At 45.9% G+C, this 17309-nt stretch overlaps 1 protein-coding gene across 1 annotated transcript in view; it reads left to right on the top strand.

Annotated features, from left to right (window-relative positions):
• The first annotated feature begins 7588 nt into the window (after positions 1-7588).
• Positions 7589-17309, top strand: part of si:ch73-206d17.1 (tyrosine-protein kinase STYK1) — a 99944-nt gene continuing 90223 nt past the window's right edge. Inside the window, exon 1 of the mRNA XM_038773700.1 lies at positions 7589-7850. The gene's annotated coding sequence lies outside the window, so the exon portion shown is untranslated. The remainder of the gene's footprint in view (positions 7851-17309) is intronic.

Here is a 17309-nt window from a genome sequence, read left to right as displayed (position 1 = left end):
TGATTACCCTCTATTATACTGTACCTTTATAGACATTTTCAACACAACAGCTGACCAGAAGATGTAAACAACTTGAACGTAAACTACCTCTAAATCGGTTACAAATTCAAGGAATCATAGAATTTACAGTGCAGAAGGAGGCCATTCAGCCCATCGAGTCTGCACTGGCCCTTGGAAAGAGCACCCTACCCAAGCCCACACCTCCACCCTATCCCCATAACCCAGTAACCCCACCTTTTTGGACACTAAGGGCTATTTAGCATGGCCAATTCCCCTAACCTGCACATCTTTGGACTGTGGGAGGAAACTGGAGCACCCGGAGGAAACCCACGCAGACACGGGGAAAACGTGCAGACTCCGCACAGACTAACCCAAGCCAGGAATCAAACCTGTGCTAACCACTGTGCTACCCACAGAGCTACCATGTTGCCCCTCAAATTAGTGAGTACTTGTTTGTGAAAGGAGTGATTGAATATCTGCTCCGATGATTTTATAAATCGTGAAAGGAAATGTCTTGCTGTGTCGGCCAAACTGCTCAATTAGATTACTGGTAGCAAACCATTATATCAGCACCCAAAATACTAAACACATTGTTTTCCCCGTTAATTATCTTGGGATCACTGGATGTTTGAGACATAGCTCGATTCTGCTCAGTTGGTGGGTTTCTTACAGTGCACCAGAACTGCACAGCCAGCCCAACAAGCCTCAGGGCACCTTTGTTAAATACTCTGATTGACACCCAGTATTATCAGCTCCCTCTATGGGAGCCTGTCTCGGTTCTGGCCGTGGATCAGATCTAATGCCCCTGCAGTAACTGACGGGGTATTGTGCAAATTCACTGGAATCATGCTCAAGGGTTAGAGTATGAGGCCACAACACTTTAAACTTGGTTTGTATTCCTTTGAGGGGTTAATCAATATTCTAAAAATTATAATAGAATTTGACAGAACTAAATGTAGATTGAATGTTTTGTCAAACATTTCCTTTCAGTCCCCAAGCATGACCCCGAGCTATCAGTCACCATTCATTGTACCTTGTTCCCAAGCTGACCTTTCTCTGTTCCCACTCCTGCATTTTACTGATGAACCTCAACCTAAGGAATCGCACCTCACCTTTTAATTAGGCACTTTGCAGAATTCTTCCCTCAACAGTCAGTTCAACAATTTTAGGCCGTAACCTCTGCCCCATTTTGTTTCTTTTTTCTTTGCCGGTTTTATTTTTTCGTGCATTTTTCCATTTTCCTTCCAACAGCCGCTGTTTATGACTCTCACCCACGTAGATGGCTGCCCTTGTAAATGGAAAGTTGTTTGTGGTGTTTCACAGGGCTCAGTGTTGGGACCCTTACTTTTTGTGTTGCATATTAGTGAGCTGGACAGGAATTTGGGGGGCACAATTGGGACAATGTAGAGGATGGCTATAATCTCCAATATGAGATACATGGGTTGGGGGAATGGGTGATAAAGTGGCAGATGGAATTTAACATAGAGAAGTGTGAGGTCATGCATTTAGGTAGGTCAAACAGATATATGGAGTACACAATAAATAGGACCATACTTAGAGGAGTAGATGAAATGAGAGATCTTGGTGTACAAGCACACAGATCCCTAAAGGCAGTAATTCAAGTATACAAGGTTGTAAAGAAAGCATATGGAGGTATTGGCAGAGGTATAGAATATAGAAGGATATAATGTTGGAATTGTATAAAACACTGGTACGGTCACTATTGGAGTATTGCGTACAGTTCCGGTCACCGCATTAAAGGAAAGATTGCTCTAGAGTGAGTGCAGAAGAGGTTTCCAAGAATGTTGCCAGGGTTAGAAAAGTGTAACTACGAGGAGAAACTGGAGAGGTTGGGGTTATTTTCCTTGGAACAAAGGTGACTTAATTGAGGTGCACAAAATTATGAGGGACGAGATATAGTGGACAGGATAAAATTGTTTCCATTGGTGGAGAATTCTAGAATCGGGGGGCATAGATTCAGTATAAGTGGAAGAAGCTGAAGAAGGTGTGGTTGTATCATGGTGTGTTGTAATTCACTGACTGACCACTAGGAGTCTCAGTATATAAGTGAATGTTAAGAGTCAGATGACCTCAGACTGATAAGGGACCAAAACTGTTCACAGTATTCCAGATGTGGTCTAACTAATGCCTTGTACAGTTTTAGCGAGACCTCCCTATTTTTACATTCCATTCCCTTTGAAATAAAGGCCAATATTCCATTTGCCTTCCCAATACCTGCTGAACCTGCGTGCTAGCTTTTTGTGATTTATGCAAGAGGACCCAAAAAGCTGCTGCAGTTTTCTGCAGACTTTCTCCATTTAAATAACATTAAGCTCCTTTATTCTTCTTACCAAAGTGCACAACTTCTCAATTTCCTACATTATATTCCATCTGCCAAGGGGCTGTTTAGCTCACAGGGCTAATCGCTGGCTTTGAAAGCAGACCAAGGCAAGCCAGCAGCACGGTTCGATTCCCGTAACAGCCTCCCCGAACAGGCGCCGGAATGTGGCGACTAGGGGCTTTTCACAGTAACTTCATTTGAAGCCTACTCGTGACAATAAGCGATTTTCATTTCATTTCATTTCATTTTAGCCACTCAACCAATCTGTCTGTAACCCTCTAGACACTTTGTGCCATCATCACCTATTTTTGTGTCATCCACAATCTTGGCAAAGCACATTCAGTTCCCTCATCCAAGTCATTGATATTTGTTAATAATTGTGGCCTCCAACACTGATCTCTGTGACACTCCACTATTTGCAGGTTGCCAACCTGAAAATGTCCCTCATATCCCAGCTGTCTCTCTTCTGCCAGTTAGACAATACACTATCCATGCTTATATGGGACCCCTAAAATCATGGCCTCTTGTTAATAGCCTTTTGAATGGTACTTTATTGAATGCTTTTTGTAAATTCAAGTATATTACATTTACTGACCTTTGACCCCAGAAATTAGCAATTTCTTTAAATTGTCTGTGGAATCTATAATTGTTTTAAGTATGTTTGCAAGAGGGCGGCACGGTGGTGCAGTGGTTAGCACTGCTGCCTCCTGGCGCCGAGGACCCGGGTTCAATCCCGGCCCCAGGTCACTGTCGGTGTAGGGTTTACATATTTTCTCCATGTTTGCGTGGGTCTCACCCCCACAATCCAAAGATGTGCAGGGTAGGTGGATTAGCCATGCTAAATTGCCCCTTAATTAGAATTTTTAAAAAAAAGTATGTTTGCACTGGACATTTAAGGGTTTGTATCATTTTCATGACTATTAAGAAATTATGGGCGAGATTCTCCGCACTCCCGACGGTGCGGAGAATAGCGTGGCTCGTAAAATTTTACGGCCACGCTGTTCCGACGCCCTCCCCGCTATTCTCCCCCCCCCCCCCCCCCCCCCCACGCCCGACTCCTGATACGAATCGCTGCCGCCGGTTTTTTACGGCCGGCAGCGATTCTCAGCTGATGGATGGGCCGAGTTCCCAGCCCTTTACGGCTGTTTTTACGAACGGCAAACACACCTGGTCTGGCCGTTCGTAAAAACGGCCGTAAACTGTCGATTTTTAAAACCATGGCACCGATTGGCACGGCAGTACCACGGCCGTGCCAAGGGTGCCATGGGCCCGCGATCGGTGCCCACCGATCGCGGGCAGCGGGCCCGATGCCCGCGCACTCTTTGTCCTTCCGCCGCCCCGCAGTATCCATTCGCGGGGCGGCTGCGGGGCATCCCGGCCCGCGCATGCGCGGGTTTCGCGCAAATGAGCGATGACGTCATCCGCGCATGCGCGGGTTGGAGTCTTCCAATTCGCGCATGCGCGGCTGACGTCATGTGACGCGTCAGCCGGCGCTAACTCTGGCAAGCGGGCTTAACGAAATTCGTTAAGCCCGCGATGCCGGAGTTTACGGCGTCGGCATGCTAGCCCCGACCGGGGACCAGAATCGGTTCCCGGTCGGGAAGGGGGGGGGGGCTGGCGTCAAACCCGCCCGGATTTGACGCCAGCCTTACGATTTCTCCCCATATGGGAGAATCGCGCCCAATGATCCTTGTAACTTGGCAACCCTCGGCCAGGAAACACTACCACAGGAAGGAAATTAGGATATTAAAAGCTATGTGGCCTGACACAGGAGTCGGGCAAAGAAGCTCCTGCTGTAAAGGAGATAGGAGAGTTGGGGGCAGAGGACAATCAGCACACAGGTGCAGACACAAACATAAAGAACACACTGAATTCCTGTGTGAAGAGTAGCAGCAAATCTCTCTCAGGAAGAGATCAGGTTTTCCGTTTGACAGAAATGGAGACAGGATCTCTTGGAGGTACTGTGCGAGCTGGCTAAAAAAATCTAAAACCTGAAAAGCTGTGTGAATAGCTCGTGGACAGACAAGAGTATTTTCCCAGATGTGGCCAATGGTGAACCAGGATGTTATTGCTTTGTCAGTTAATAAGCTGCACTGCTGCCTACGGCGCTGAGGACCCGGTTTCAAATCCCGGCCCTGGGTCACTGTCCGTGTGGAATTTGCACATTCTTCCTGTGCCTGCGTGGGTTTCACCCCCATAACCCAAAGATGTGCCGGTTAGGTGGATTGGCCACGCTAAATTGACCCTGAATTGGAAAAAATAATAATTGGATACTCTAAATTAATTTTTAAAAAATAAGTTGCACTATCAGGACTATCAGGACCCGAGTGAGAGAGGGTTTACAGGAGTGTGCCTTTCTGATGATTATTGTACCTGTGAAACTCAGAGGTGAAGGCTGTTATTGGATAGGACTCCTGACTTACTCTGAGTGAATAAAAAACATCTTATGGAAGGGTGTAGCTACGTACTGCCACATGGGATGGTGAGGGTGCTTGTGATTGCGTAATGACTCACCTTTGTTGTATTGGCTATTTAACGTAAAATTGGCCTTTTCTTTGAGTATTTACCTTTTTATATGAATATTTACCTTTAATTCATATTTAATTTACCGGTTTTGACTTGTGTTAAAGTAAAAGGTATAAAAAGTGAAATCTTGGTGGAAATTTCTTCATTTTGGGGTCATTCAATAAATTTGCTTATTTTGGTTTATGGTCTCCACACAGAGATCGTAGCACTGTCCATTTCATTCTTTTTCCTGAAGCCTGTTAATATTCCCCACATTGTTTACTACTTTTCTCGGCTTTTTGCTACATTTCACTAAATGTTTCGGAAATCCGGCACTGACCAGATGGAGTTGACATTTGTTTGTTTTACCCTGAAATCCAAGTAGAGGAAATGTGCCCATTCTCTTCGTTAAATGGTATCCAAGGATCTGTGTAAAAGAAATTTGCAACAAAGTTGTTTCAATTAAACTTTAAATCTTTGCAATGATGCACTTTACTGAATGTTCCTCAAGTTTTCAAAGAACAATCTGCAAACTGAGTTCAAACAGGTGGTTATCTATCCCGGATTCTAACACTTTTTCAATAAAGAATCATAAAATCACAAGCAAGAAAAATAATGAAATGAAATGAAAATCGCTTATTGTCACAAGTAGGCTTCAAATGAAGTTACTGTGAAAAGCCCCTAGTCGCCATATTTCGGCGTCTGTTCAGGGAGGCTGTTACGGGAATCGAACCGTGCTGCTGGCCTGCTTGGTCTGCTTTCAAAGCCAGCGATTTAGCCCTGTGCTAAACAGCCCCCCTGATGATAATGACAGGTTGGTCACAGGTGAGGACCATGGGAAGGCTTGCCTCTGAGGTTGTTGGCATGACCTTTGGTGACTGAAGAAGCCAATTATTGATCTGTGGACTCTTGAGCAGTTTTGAATCATAGAATCCCCACGGTGCAGAAGAAGGCCCATCAAGTCTCCACCGACCCTCTGAAAGGTCACCATACCTAGGCTCTTTCCCCACCCAATCCCTGTAACCCCACCTAACCTGCACAACTGTGGGCACTAAGGGGCAATTTAGCATAGCCAATCCACCTAACCTGCACATCTCAAGACTGTGAGAGGAAACTGGAGCACCCGGAGGAAACCCATGCAGACACGGAGAGAACGTGCAGACTCCACACAGACAGTGACCCAAGCCGGGAATCGAACCCGGGTCCCTGGCACTGTGAAGCAACAGTGCTACTCACTGTGCTACCATGCTGGCCCTATTTAAAGGAACTTCTATGGAACCATAGTCACAGCTCTATGTGCAAGACCATCAAGTTTACACACTCAATGAGGACAGGTAGTGGGACAATCTTAGCACTGTGGGGTGCCTCATTCAGCTAAATCATTTATCCTAAGCTGCATTTAAATTGCAACTGGCTGAATTTGATCACAAAATCATCTTCAAGCGACTTTCAGGACAGCTGGTGTTGGCTAACTCTCGCAACATTTACTGAAAGCGGATTTGACAACATGTCTAACATGTAACAAGGTGTCCTGGATACTCCCCACAAACAAGAATTTGGCAAGTGATATTGTAAGAGGGATAAATATTGGCCAGGACTAACTCCACTTCATGTGACCTGCAGTCCCTTTCCCACAGTCTTGTGTGTGCATGTCCAGGGAACCATGGTGATCAGCAGATAGCTCCAGGCCTCCCCTGACTGGTAGGCCCACAGGATGTTGCTCCGCATCATTGACCATGAGAATGGAACTAGGTTTTAATAATCTTCATTACATAGAACATACAGTGCAGAAGAAGGCCGTTTGGCCCATCGAGTCTGCACCAACCCACTTAAACCCTCACTTCTACCCTATCCCCGTAACCCAATAATCCCTCCTAACGTTTTTGGTCACTAAGGGCAATTTATCATGGCCAATCCACCTAACCTGCATGTCTTTGGGCTGTGGGAGGAAAGCGGAGCACCCGGAGGAAACCCATGCAGACACGGGGAGAACGTGCAGACTCCGCACAGTGACCCAGCGGGGAATTGAACCTGGGACTCTGATGCTGTGAAGCCACAGTGCTATCCACTTGTGCTACCATGCTGCCCTATTATTGTCACAAGTAGGCTTACATTAACACTGCAATTAAGTTACTGTGAAAATCCCCAGTCGCCACACTCTGGCGCCTGTTGGGGTACACTGAGGGAGAATTCAGAATGTCCAATTCACTTAACAAGAACGTCTTTAGGGACTGTGGGAGGAAGCCGGAGCACCTGGAGGAAACCCGCGCAGACACAGGGAGAATGTGCAGGCTCCATACAGACAGTGACCCAAGTGGGACCCAACTGGACCCAGGATCCCTGGTGCTGTGGATCAACAGTGCTAACCATTGTGCTACCCTTTTGTTTTCGGCTTTGTTGTGTTTGATTGTAAGGCAGCATTATTCGTGGTTCTGCCTCCGCTTGAGAAAGCACTTGATTTCTTGATACCTGTGGCATCCTTGCTGCCAATTAAAACAATTGCAGGCAGAAGGTTGTGTCTGACACCAACCAACAAAATCATCCTAAACTGCAGTCGCCTAGGAATTGCAACATGGATTCAAAGACCCCCCTCCTTTAGTTTGGGGGTTTGTTTGATGAACTGCCACAAGGCTGAGATATCTGGGCAATTGTACCTCCCCAGAGCCACACCCTTGCACAGTGCGTCACATCCTCCAGAAGGTGAGCTGACCTATATTAGGAACTGCACCCTCCCATTATCAACCTCACCTTTGGCTGCTACTCTGCTTACTAAATCAATTAACCTTCACAACAGTGTCTACTACACCCAGATAAAGGAAAGGAACAGTGAAACAAGGAGAATATATCAGTTGTCAGGGATGTGCCTGTCCATCTGCAGATTGCGCCGTGAACATTAAAGCAGCGAATGTGGTTTACCTCGGGTGGAAATCCTTGATGCTGCAGACTTGAGTTGGGAAATCTGTGACAGTGTCTGAGAGCTTCACTCACCTCCCTCTGTGCTGCGGTACGTGGTACTTTTCATTTCATTTTTTAAAAAAAAATAAGCAAATGTGAAGTTTGGCACGTGTATTTGTTCATTGAGAAATCCCTCCCTCCTGTTGGGGGAAACGGGGACAATTTGGACAGTTGAGAAAGGTTGAACTTTAATCATTTTAAACTGGCGGGAGAGGGTCTTGGAGGTAAATCTGGGAGCAGCCGCTGCCCAGTTTTTGCACCGATTTTACGCCAGCTCTGATTGAGGGATGCCCATGCCTGAGATGTGGGAGATTTCCAAAGCTGAGGTTGTTGCTGTCCTCCCGTGTCTGCGTTATAACATTGACAAGCTTCTGCTGGGCGGGAGCGTTTCCTGATCTCTCTATTGCAGGGTCACCTATTGCTTGCAATAGACGGCAGTGAAGTCTGACCCTGCATAATAAACATGCCAAAACCCAACTGGGCTACATTGTGGAGTGAATGAGAGAGAGGGGGGGAAAAAAACTAGAGTTAAGAACTTCCAGGACAGGCAGAGTACAGGTTAGATACAGGGTAAAGCGCAGGTTAGATACAGGGTTAAGCTCCCTTTATACAGGCAGAGCACAGGTTAGGTACAGGGTAAAAAGCTCCCTTTACACTGTCATAAGTCAACAATTGGGCTCTCTCCATGGATGCTCCCTAACATGGCTGAGTATTTCCGACACTTTTGTTTTTGATTCCACTTCGCCTGTGACATGTGTTAAGTGAAAGCAGAGTCTGTCAGAACAGAATGAAGGTTTCTTTTTACATGTCATCAACTGTGGGCATTTTGGCATCGATCTATCTGACTGCCAAGGAATGGGCAAGGGTGGTTTTCCAGTGGGACCATTGGGGTTCACCAAGGTTGCTATTGATGGCTTCTTTTTGCAGTCCAATTGGCTAGTCTGAATTGTGTATGTAATTAATGTGTGTTAATTTCTAGGCAGTTCGCACCCATGAATAAAGCGTAATGATTCTTCTATCCCCATCCTATGTTTTTCAACATGAGGGAAGGTGTCCGAGGGAAGTTTTAAGTACCAGCGGATGCGAAAGACAAATAACCGGGGTCAGAAGCTGTGGGTGGACCCCCCCACATTGCAGAGACTGCTCTGGGAGCAGTTGATGGGGTTGGTGCCTGTCACGCGGGCTTGGCAGGTTAAGGATTAACGTTAGGGGTTTTAGTTTTAATTGGTGGGGTAGTTGCTGTAACTTGCATCCCCTGACCACAGTAGCTGATGAAAATTTTATTTAAGATTTGGGCTGGAGAAAATTAGGATTGATTAAGCTGCATTAATTATAGCAACAGAAGGAGGCTATACTGTCCCTCGAACTTGTACTGCCATTTAATTACATTATGGTTGATCTGCACGTTAACTCCATTTGTCTGCCTTTGCTCCATGGGCCTTGACACCGTTTCCTAACAAAATTCCGTCTATCACTGACCTGAAAGCTCCAACTGTTCAACAAGTCATTTTGGGGAGATAAGTTGCAGATTTCCACTAACACTTTAGGAAAATGTCGATTTCACTCCTAAACGGCCTGGCTGTAATTTTAAGATTATGCCCCTTTCTGGAAGATAGTTTCTCTCGATTCATCCCCTTGTCATTTTAAAAACCTTGATTCTTTAAGCCCTTCTAGCCTTCCGGTGAATATCATCCAAAGCCAGTTTATCCTTCCTGATGTCCAGTGTCAAAAACTGAACATCTAACCAATACTCTGTACAAATGAAGCACTTTTAAATTGCAGACACTTTGAGATAAAGGCCAACACTCCTACAGTGTAGAAGGTGGCCATTCGGCCCATCGAGTCTGCACTGGCCCTCTGAAAGAGCACCCTACCTAAGCCGAACCCCTGCCCCCCCGCCCTCTCCATAACCTAACCTGTGCATCCTTGCACACGAAGGAACAATTTAGGATGGCCAATCCACCTAATCTGCACATCTTTGGACTGTGGGAGGAAACCAGAGCACCCGGAGGAAACCCACACAGATAGTTGGAGAAAGTGCAAACTCCACACAGTCAGTCACCCGAGGCTGGAATTGAACCTCGGTCCCTAGAGCTGAGGCAGCAATGCTAACCACTGTGCCACCATGCTGCCCATAATTCTATTAGCCTTTTTATTTCTTTCTGTAATATTTTAATATTTTCCATTCGCATATATCCTAAATTAGTGTCAGCTACAAATATGGATATGAATTATAATCTAATCTTTCACCCAAGGCATTACTATATTGTGACAAGCTGTGGCCCCAGTACAGAACCCTGGGGAGCACCACTTGTCCTATGCCACCAATCAAAGTAAATTCTCTCGCTCCCTATTCGCTTAAGAAATGCATTCTTTCATGAGATGTGGGCATCGCTGGTGAGGCCAGTGTTTATCACCCATCTCTAATTGCCCTGAGTTGCTTGCTTGGCCATTTCAGAGGGCACTTAAGAGTCAACCACATTGCTATGGGTCTGGAGTCACGTGTAAGCTAGACTTGGTAAGCATGACAGATGTCCTTCCCTAAAGGACATTCGTGAACCAGATGGGGTTTTATGGCAATTGCATGGTCACCATTACGCTGGCTTCTAATTCCAAATGTTATGAATTGAATTTAAGTTGCACCAGATGCCAGCGGAGAGTATTGCACCATATGGCTGACTTGTGCCTTGTAGATGGTGGACAGGCTTTGGGGAGTTGGGGAAAAAAACTGTTGCTTGTTTTGTGACCTGATTTCCACAATTTCAGTGACAGAATGATGAAGTGTATAGACAGTACCTGTGGCATTGGAAGGCACCATTGGGTGAACCTGGACTCAGTGGCACCCGTTTTATTAAGCAACATGGCCCCTGAGTGTACTAAATGGTGTTCAGGGCACATTTCCACAAGGAGTGTACCAAATGACAGATTGGTAAATGGAGTTGAGCTTGTACAAACCTCATTTGCCAGCAGCATGCAGAACAGGCAAATCCTGACGTTAGTTAGTGTGTAATACTGGTTGGATGTCAACATTGCCGTTTTGGAACTCTATGCCCCAGCTGGTGCTCTCTGTAACCTCACTGCTGAGTGCGATCTCTGGGAAGCCTGAAGAATTCCCAGCAGTGCTTTTTAAAAGAACCATCAACTTCTTATAGTGTGTTAGTTTTGAGTGCTTTCTGTAGTTGGTTAAAGTTTCGGTAATGGACAGGGAGTGGTCTGGTTGGTGCTCAGATTTTTGGGTAACTTGTAGGTTTGTGCACAAACCTAGTTTCTTTCAGATGTAGGTGGCTGAGTCGAGCTGCTTCTTGGCATTGACCATGAGTGGGAGAATGAAAAGGTGCCAGCGGAATCGGATAAGCTCCGAGAGGAGGAGCAGAAAAACCTTCAGCAGGATGCCATGAGGTTGTACAAGTTCAACCCCATTTACCAATCTGTCATTTGGTGCACTCCTTGTGGAAATGTGCCCTGAACACCATTTAGTATACTCCGGGATCATGGTTCTCAATAAAACGGGTGCTACCGAGTCCAGGTTCACCCAATAGTGCCTTCAAATTTTCAAAAGCTGACATTCTAGGTTCATGTCATTTTGAAAGTTTCTAGTTTCAGACAGTAACCCAGTACAGATAAGTAACTGTTAAGATTTATCTCAAAAGTCTAAACTATTCTGCTTCTGCCTGCAGAAAGTCTCTCTCTCTCCCTCTCTCTCTCTATCTCTCTCTCTCTCAAGCAGATCTGTAGAACAGTTTGCATAAGTTTATTGATGGCCTGGAAGCCCCTTTACAAACTGATATTCACAGCCACAATGGTAGCCATCCAAGCCTCCACTGCGGCACTGAGACATCCGGTATTGGAAAGGATGGGCTCCAATCTCTGCCTTAAAGCCCTGTCGCAAGTTGGGCGAACCGTCTCCATGCTCTTTGCTAATGAACACTGGTTTTCTGGTACACAAAGCATATGATCATGTATACACCGTCAGCCTTATCCTACAGCACTGTTCATCAAAGTCGTCATCTGAGTCCACCAGTGTGTGACCTCAGCCTCCAGTGAGGTGGAACCTGTGCTATCTTCTTTCATATTCCCAGCATCTCACCGTGTGCAGATTCCACCGCTATTTTATCCTTCTAGTTATCTGTAAGGTCCATACCAAGCTGGTGGCTGTGACTATGAAAGTGTTTATTCCACCTTCAGGGTCATCTTCCTCCTGCACTCTCTGGGCAGGTTGGCAGTTCTTGGATTTCTGAAAGGAAACGGGTACAGGGATTGATGAGGGGAAGGGAGACGCTACGAGGTGTGAGCGGACATCATCTGCAGCTTGTAAGTCCGAAGTGATTGTGGGATGTATGGAAGAGGAATTGTTGTGCAGATCTTCTCATCATTCAGTACACCGACTGTGGGGGCAGGTTATCCACACATTGCAATCCCTGTGCCTGTTTTCAGGACAAATTAATTTAGCCCCTCCTTGGTGTTCTACGGATGCATTTATCTTCCCACACCTATTGTGTGGAATGTATTGTGAGCCAGTGGAATTGTCATTTTGCAATACCTCTTAAGATTGCCCTAGCTTCATTTGAGACGCAATCGGGACTGCCCTCAAGTGGGCGGCACAATAGCACAGTGGTTAGCACTGTTGTTTCACAGTGGCATGATCCCAGGTTCGATTCATGTTTGGGTCACTGTCTGTGTGGTGTCTGCAAGTCCTCCCTGTGTCTGCGTGGGTTTCCTCCGGTTTCCTCCCACAAGTCCCGAAAGACATGCTGTGAGCTAATTTGGACATTTCTGAATTCTCCCTCTGTGTACCCGAACAGGCGCCGGAATGTGGCGACTAGGGGCGTTTCACATGAACTTCATTGCAGTGTTAATGTGACAATAATGCGCCTACTTGTGACAATAATAAAGATTATTATTATTTTGACTTTTGATTTGTGAGCAAAATCGCTATTGGAGCTCCACCTTCTGCACGGAGTCCAATTTTCACTAACGCTTTTCCCCATCTCCCCATGAAAGTCCTGTTGTGTGTTGGACAAACCATCTCCATGTTCTTTGCCGTTGAAAACTGGTTTTCGGGCAGGTTAACCTTAATCCCATCAGCATTCTCCCATCTACGTCGGATGATGGATGTGCTGGAAAAATCCATTGATTAAGGGATAGTTTCATATTTCCACCTTTTTATTTCTGGAATTCTACCTTTTTGATGACGGAATTCCACTTTTTGAAATGCTTTGCCGACCTATGCATCCCCTTCTGCGTAGTCCTTTGCTCCGGATCGCATGGACAGGCACCCCACATTTTCACTGAGTGTGCTCAGCCTTTTTTGAAAACAAACTTACAGCCTTGTTGCCACCCCTCTCACTCCCTCCCCGTTTCCTCCTCCTTGCCCCATTTCCTCCTCCTTGCCACCCCTCTCCTGAGCCGTCACACTGTGGGACAGTGAGCATTCATGAGTGAAGGTCAGCGAGTGCAAGAGGCAGCGAGCCGCTGGGTCGGGGAGGGAAGAGGTTAGCAGGAGGGTCAGTGAGTGGGAGGACTGGGGAGGGAAGCAACGGGTTGAAGATGTGGCAAATGAGAAGTGACAAGCTGGTGGGCTGGTAAGAGCTAGTTGGTTAGTTAGTATGGGGACTTTGGGCTAGGTACAAGGCAGCTAATAGGTTTTTAATATAAAAACTACAGGTCAGGAATGTAACCCATTCTTGTTTCACATTTTTTAATGGGAAAGTGACTTTTGTTTAGCACGCTGCTTTTTCAGAACATAGGAGGCTTTTTAAACGAGGGATAGCTATACATCATCCAGCAGCATCATGTTTAGTGTGGACTTGATCCTGTTTTACATGCAGTAACTGTATTGAATGTTGAACTGTTGAGGTCGTTATGATGATTTGATATTGCATTTGACAAATGTGTTGGTCCCAGTCTTGATGATGAGAGAAGATAAACAAAGGGCAAAACTAATGTTTTGACCCACTTGAGATCTATTAATTCCACCCATTTAAAATAGCCTTGAAGAAGTATTTGCACTTCATTTCCGATCGTAACAAATGATAAAACCTCCCGGCCCCTCGCCCTTCCGTGACTTTGCTGCTTTTTGCTGCAATGTCTACGTGATTTCTGGTCACAAAAGATTTTCAGACCGCTCTCCTCCTTGCAAATGGTGCATTTCAGCTGATGGCCGAGACCCAGAACCTGCCACTAGTGCGGAGGTTGTCGGGTGTTGTGAGGTTGCTGTTTTCATTGCTGACCCCTGTTGTCAAACTGCTGCGGTAACCCTCCCTCCCCTCCAATACAGAGAGAAAAGGGGGACAGTAAGTGGTGGTTTCCTTTTGAGAAACGAGCTATCGGATTCGGTGGGAAGCAAAGTAAAATTTAAACGTCCAAAGCAAAGGAGGAGGTGCAGTAAAGAAAAGGGACTACAATGGAGAATTGGACTACTTTTTTAAAAGACCTTTCTATTAGTCGGTGATTTGTATTACGAGGTTTATCATAGAACATAGAACATTACAGCGCAGTACGAGCCCTTCGGCCCTCGATGTTGCGCCGACCTGTGAAACCATCTGAAGCCTATCTGACCTACACTATTCCATTTTCATCCATATGTCTATCCAGTGACCACTTAAATGCCCTTAAAGTTGGCGAGTCTACTACTGTTGCAGGCAGGGCGTTCCACACCCCTACTACTCTCTGAGTAAAGAAACTGCCTCTGACATCTGTCCTATATCTATCACCCCTCAATTTAAAGCTATGTCCCCTCGTGTTGGTCATCACCATCCGAGGAAAAAGACTCTCACTGTCCACCCTATCTAACCCTCTGACTATCTTATATGTCTCTATTAAGTCACCTCTCAGCCTTCTCCTCTCTAACGAAAACAACCTCAATTCCCTGAGCCTTTCCTCGTAAAACCTTCCCTCCATACCAGGCAACATCCTAGTAAATCTCCTCTGAACCCTTTCCAAAGCTTCCACGTCCTTCCTATAATGTGGTGACCAGAACTGCACGCAGTACTCCAGGAGCGGCCGCACCAGAGTTATGTACAGCTGCAGCATGACCTTGTGGCTCCGAAACTCAATCCCCCTACTGATAAAGGCTAGCACACCATATGTCTTCTTAACAGCCCTATTAACCTGGGTGGCAACTTTCAGGGATTTATGTACCTGGATGCCGAGATCTCTCTGTTCATCTACACTACCAAGAATCTTGCCATTAGCCCAGTACTCTGCATTCCTGTTACTCCTTCCAAAGTGAACCACCTCACACTTTTCTGCATTAAACTCCATCTGCTACCTCTCAGCCCAGCTCTGCAGCTTATCTATGTCCCTTTATCCTATAACATCCTTCAGCACTATCCACAACTCCACCGACCTTTGTGTCATCTGCAAATTTACTAACCCATCCTTCTACACCCTCTTCCAGGTCATTTATAAAAATGACAAACAGCAGTGGCCCCAAAACAGATCCTTGCGGTACACCACTAGTAACTGAACTCCAGGATGAACATTTGCCATCAACCACCACCCTCTGTCTTCTTTCAGCTAGCCAATTACTGATCCAAACCGCTAAATCACCTTCAATCCCATACTTCCTTATTTTCTGCAATAGCCTACCGTGGGGAACCTTATCAAACGCCTTACTGAAATCCATATACACCACATCAACCGCTTTACCCTCATCCACCTGTTTGGTCACCTTCTCAAAAAACTCAATAAGGTTTGTGAGGCATGACCTACCCTTCACAAAACCGTGTTGACTATCGCTAATCAACTTGTTCTTTTCAAGATGACTATAAACCCTATCTCTTATAACCTTTTCCAACATTTTACCCACAACCGAAGTAAGGCTCACAGGTCTATAATTACCAGGGTTGTCTCTACTCCCCTTCTTGAACAAGGGGACAACATTTGCTATCCTCCAGTCTTCCGGCACTATTCCTGTTGACAAAGACGACATAAAGATCAAGGACAAAGGCTCTGCAATCTCCTCCCTGGCTTCCCAGAGAATCCTAGGATAAATCCCATCTGGCCCAGGGGACTTATCTATTTTTACACTTTCCAAAATTGCTAACACCTCCTCCTTGTGAACCTCAATTCCATCTAGCCTGGTCGACTGAACCTGAGTATTCTCCTCGACAACATTGTCTTTCTCCAGTGTAAACACTGACAAAAAATATCCATTAACGCTTCCCCTATCTCCTCTGATTCCACACACAACTTTCCACTACTATCCTTGATTGGCCCTAATCTTACTCGAGTCATTCTTTTGTTCCTGATATACCTATAGAAAGCCTTAGGGTTTTCCTTGATCCTATCCGCCAACGACTTTTCGTGTCCTCTCCTCGCTCTTCTTAACTCTCCCTTTAGGTCCTTCCTGGCTAACTTGTAACTCTCAAGTGCCCTAACTGAGCCTTCATGTCTCATCCTAACATAAGCCGCCTTCTTCCTCTTGACAAGTGCTTCAACTTCCTTAGTAAACCACGGTTCCCTTGCTCGACAACTTCCTCCCCGCCGGACAGGTACATACTTATCAAGGACACGCAGTAGCTGTTCCTTGAAAAAGCTCCACATTTCGATTGTACCCATCCCCTGCAGTTTCCTTCCCCATCCTATACATCCTAAATCTTGCAGAATAGCATCATAATTGCCTTTCCCCCAGCTATAATTCTTGCCTTGCGGCATGTACCTATCCCTGCCCATTGCTAAAGTAAACATAACCGAATTGTGATCACTATCACCAAAGTGCTCACCTACATCTAAATTTAACACCTGGCCGGGTTCATTACCCAGTACCAAATCCAATGTGGCCTCACCCCTTGTTGGCTTGTCTACATCCTGTGTCAGAAAACCCTCCTGCACACACTGCACAAAAACTGACCCATCTATAGTACTTGAACTATAGTATTTCCAGTCAATATTTGGAAAGTTAAAGTCCCCCATAACAACTACCCTGTTACACTCGCTCCTGTCGAGAATCATCTTTGCAATCCTTTCCTCTACATCTCTGGAACTATTTGGAGGTCTATAGACAACTGCCAACAGGGTGACCTCTCCTCTCCTGTTCCTAACCTCGGCCCATGCTACCTCAGTAGACGAGTCCTCAAACGTCCTTTCTACCGCCGTAATACTTTCCTTGATTAACAATGCCACACACACACATACACCCCCTCTCCCCCCTCTTTTACCATCTTCTCTGTTCTTACAGAAACATCTAAGTCCTGGAACCTGCAACAACCATTTCTGTCCCTGCTCTACCCATGTCTCCGAAATCGCCACAACTTCGAGATCCCAGGTACCAACCTATGCTGCAAGCTCACCCACCTTATTCCGGATGCTCCTGGCGTTGAAGTAGACACACTTCAAACCACACTTCAAACCTTGCTTGCCGGTGCCCTCTTTCGAACTTTTAACCCTATCCCTGACCTTACTACTCTCAACATCCTGTACACTGGGACTACAATTTAGGTTCCCATCCCCCTGCTGAATTAGTTTAAAACCCCCCGAAGAGCACTAGCAAATCTCCTCCTCCTCC

The sequence above is a fragment of the Scyliorhinus canicula genome, chromosome 16 (genome assembly GCF_902713615.1).
Source record: "Scyliorhinus canicula chromosome 16, sScyCan1.1, whole genome shotgun sequence".
Taxonomy (NCBI): domain Eukaryota; kingdom Metazoa; phylum Chordata; class Chondrichthyes; order Carcharhiniformes; family Scyliorhinidae; genus Scyliorhinus; species Scyliorhinus canicula.
This window is presented reverse-complemented; position numbering and strand designations above follow the sequence as displayed.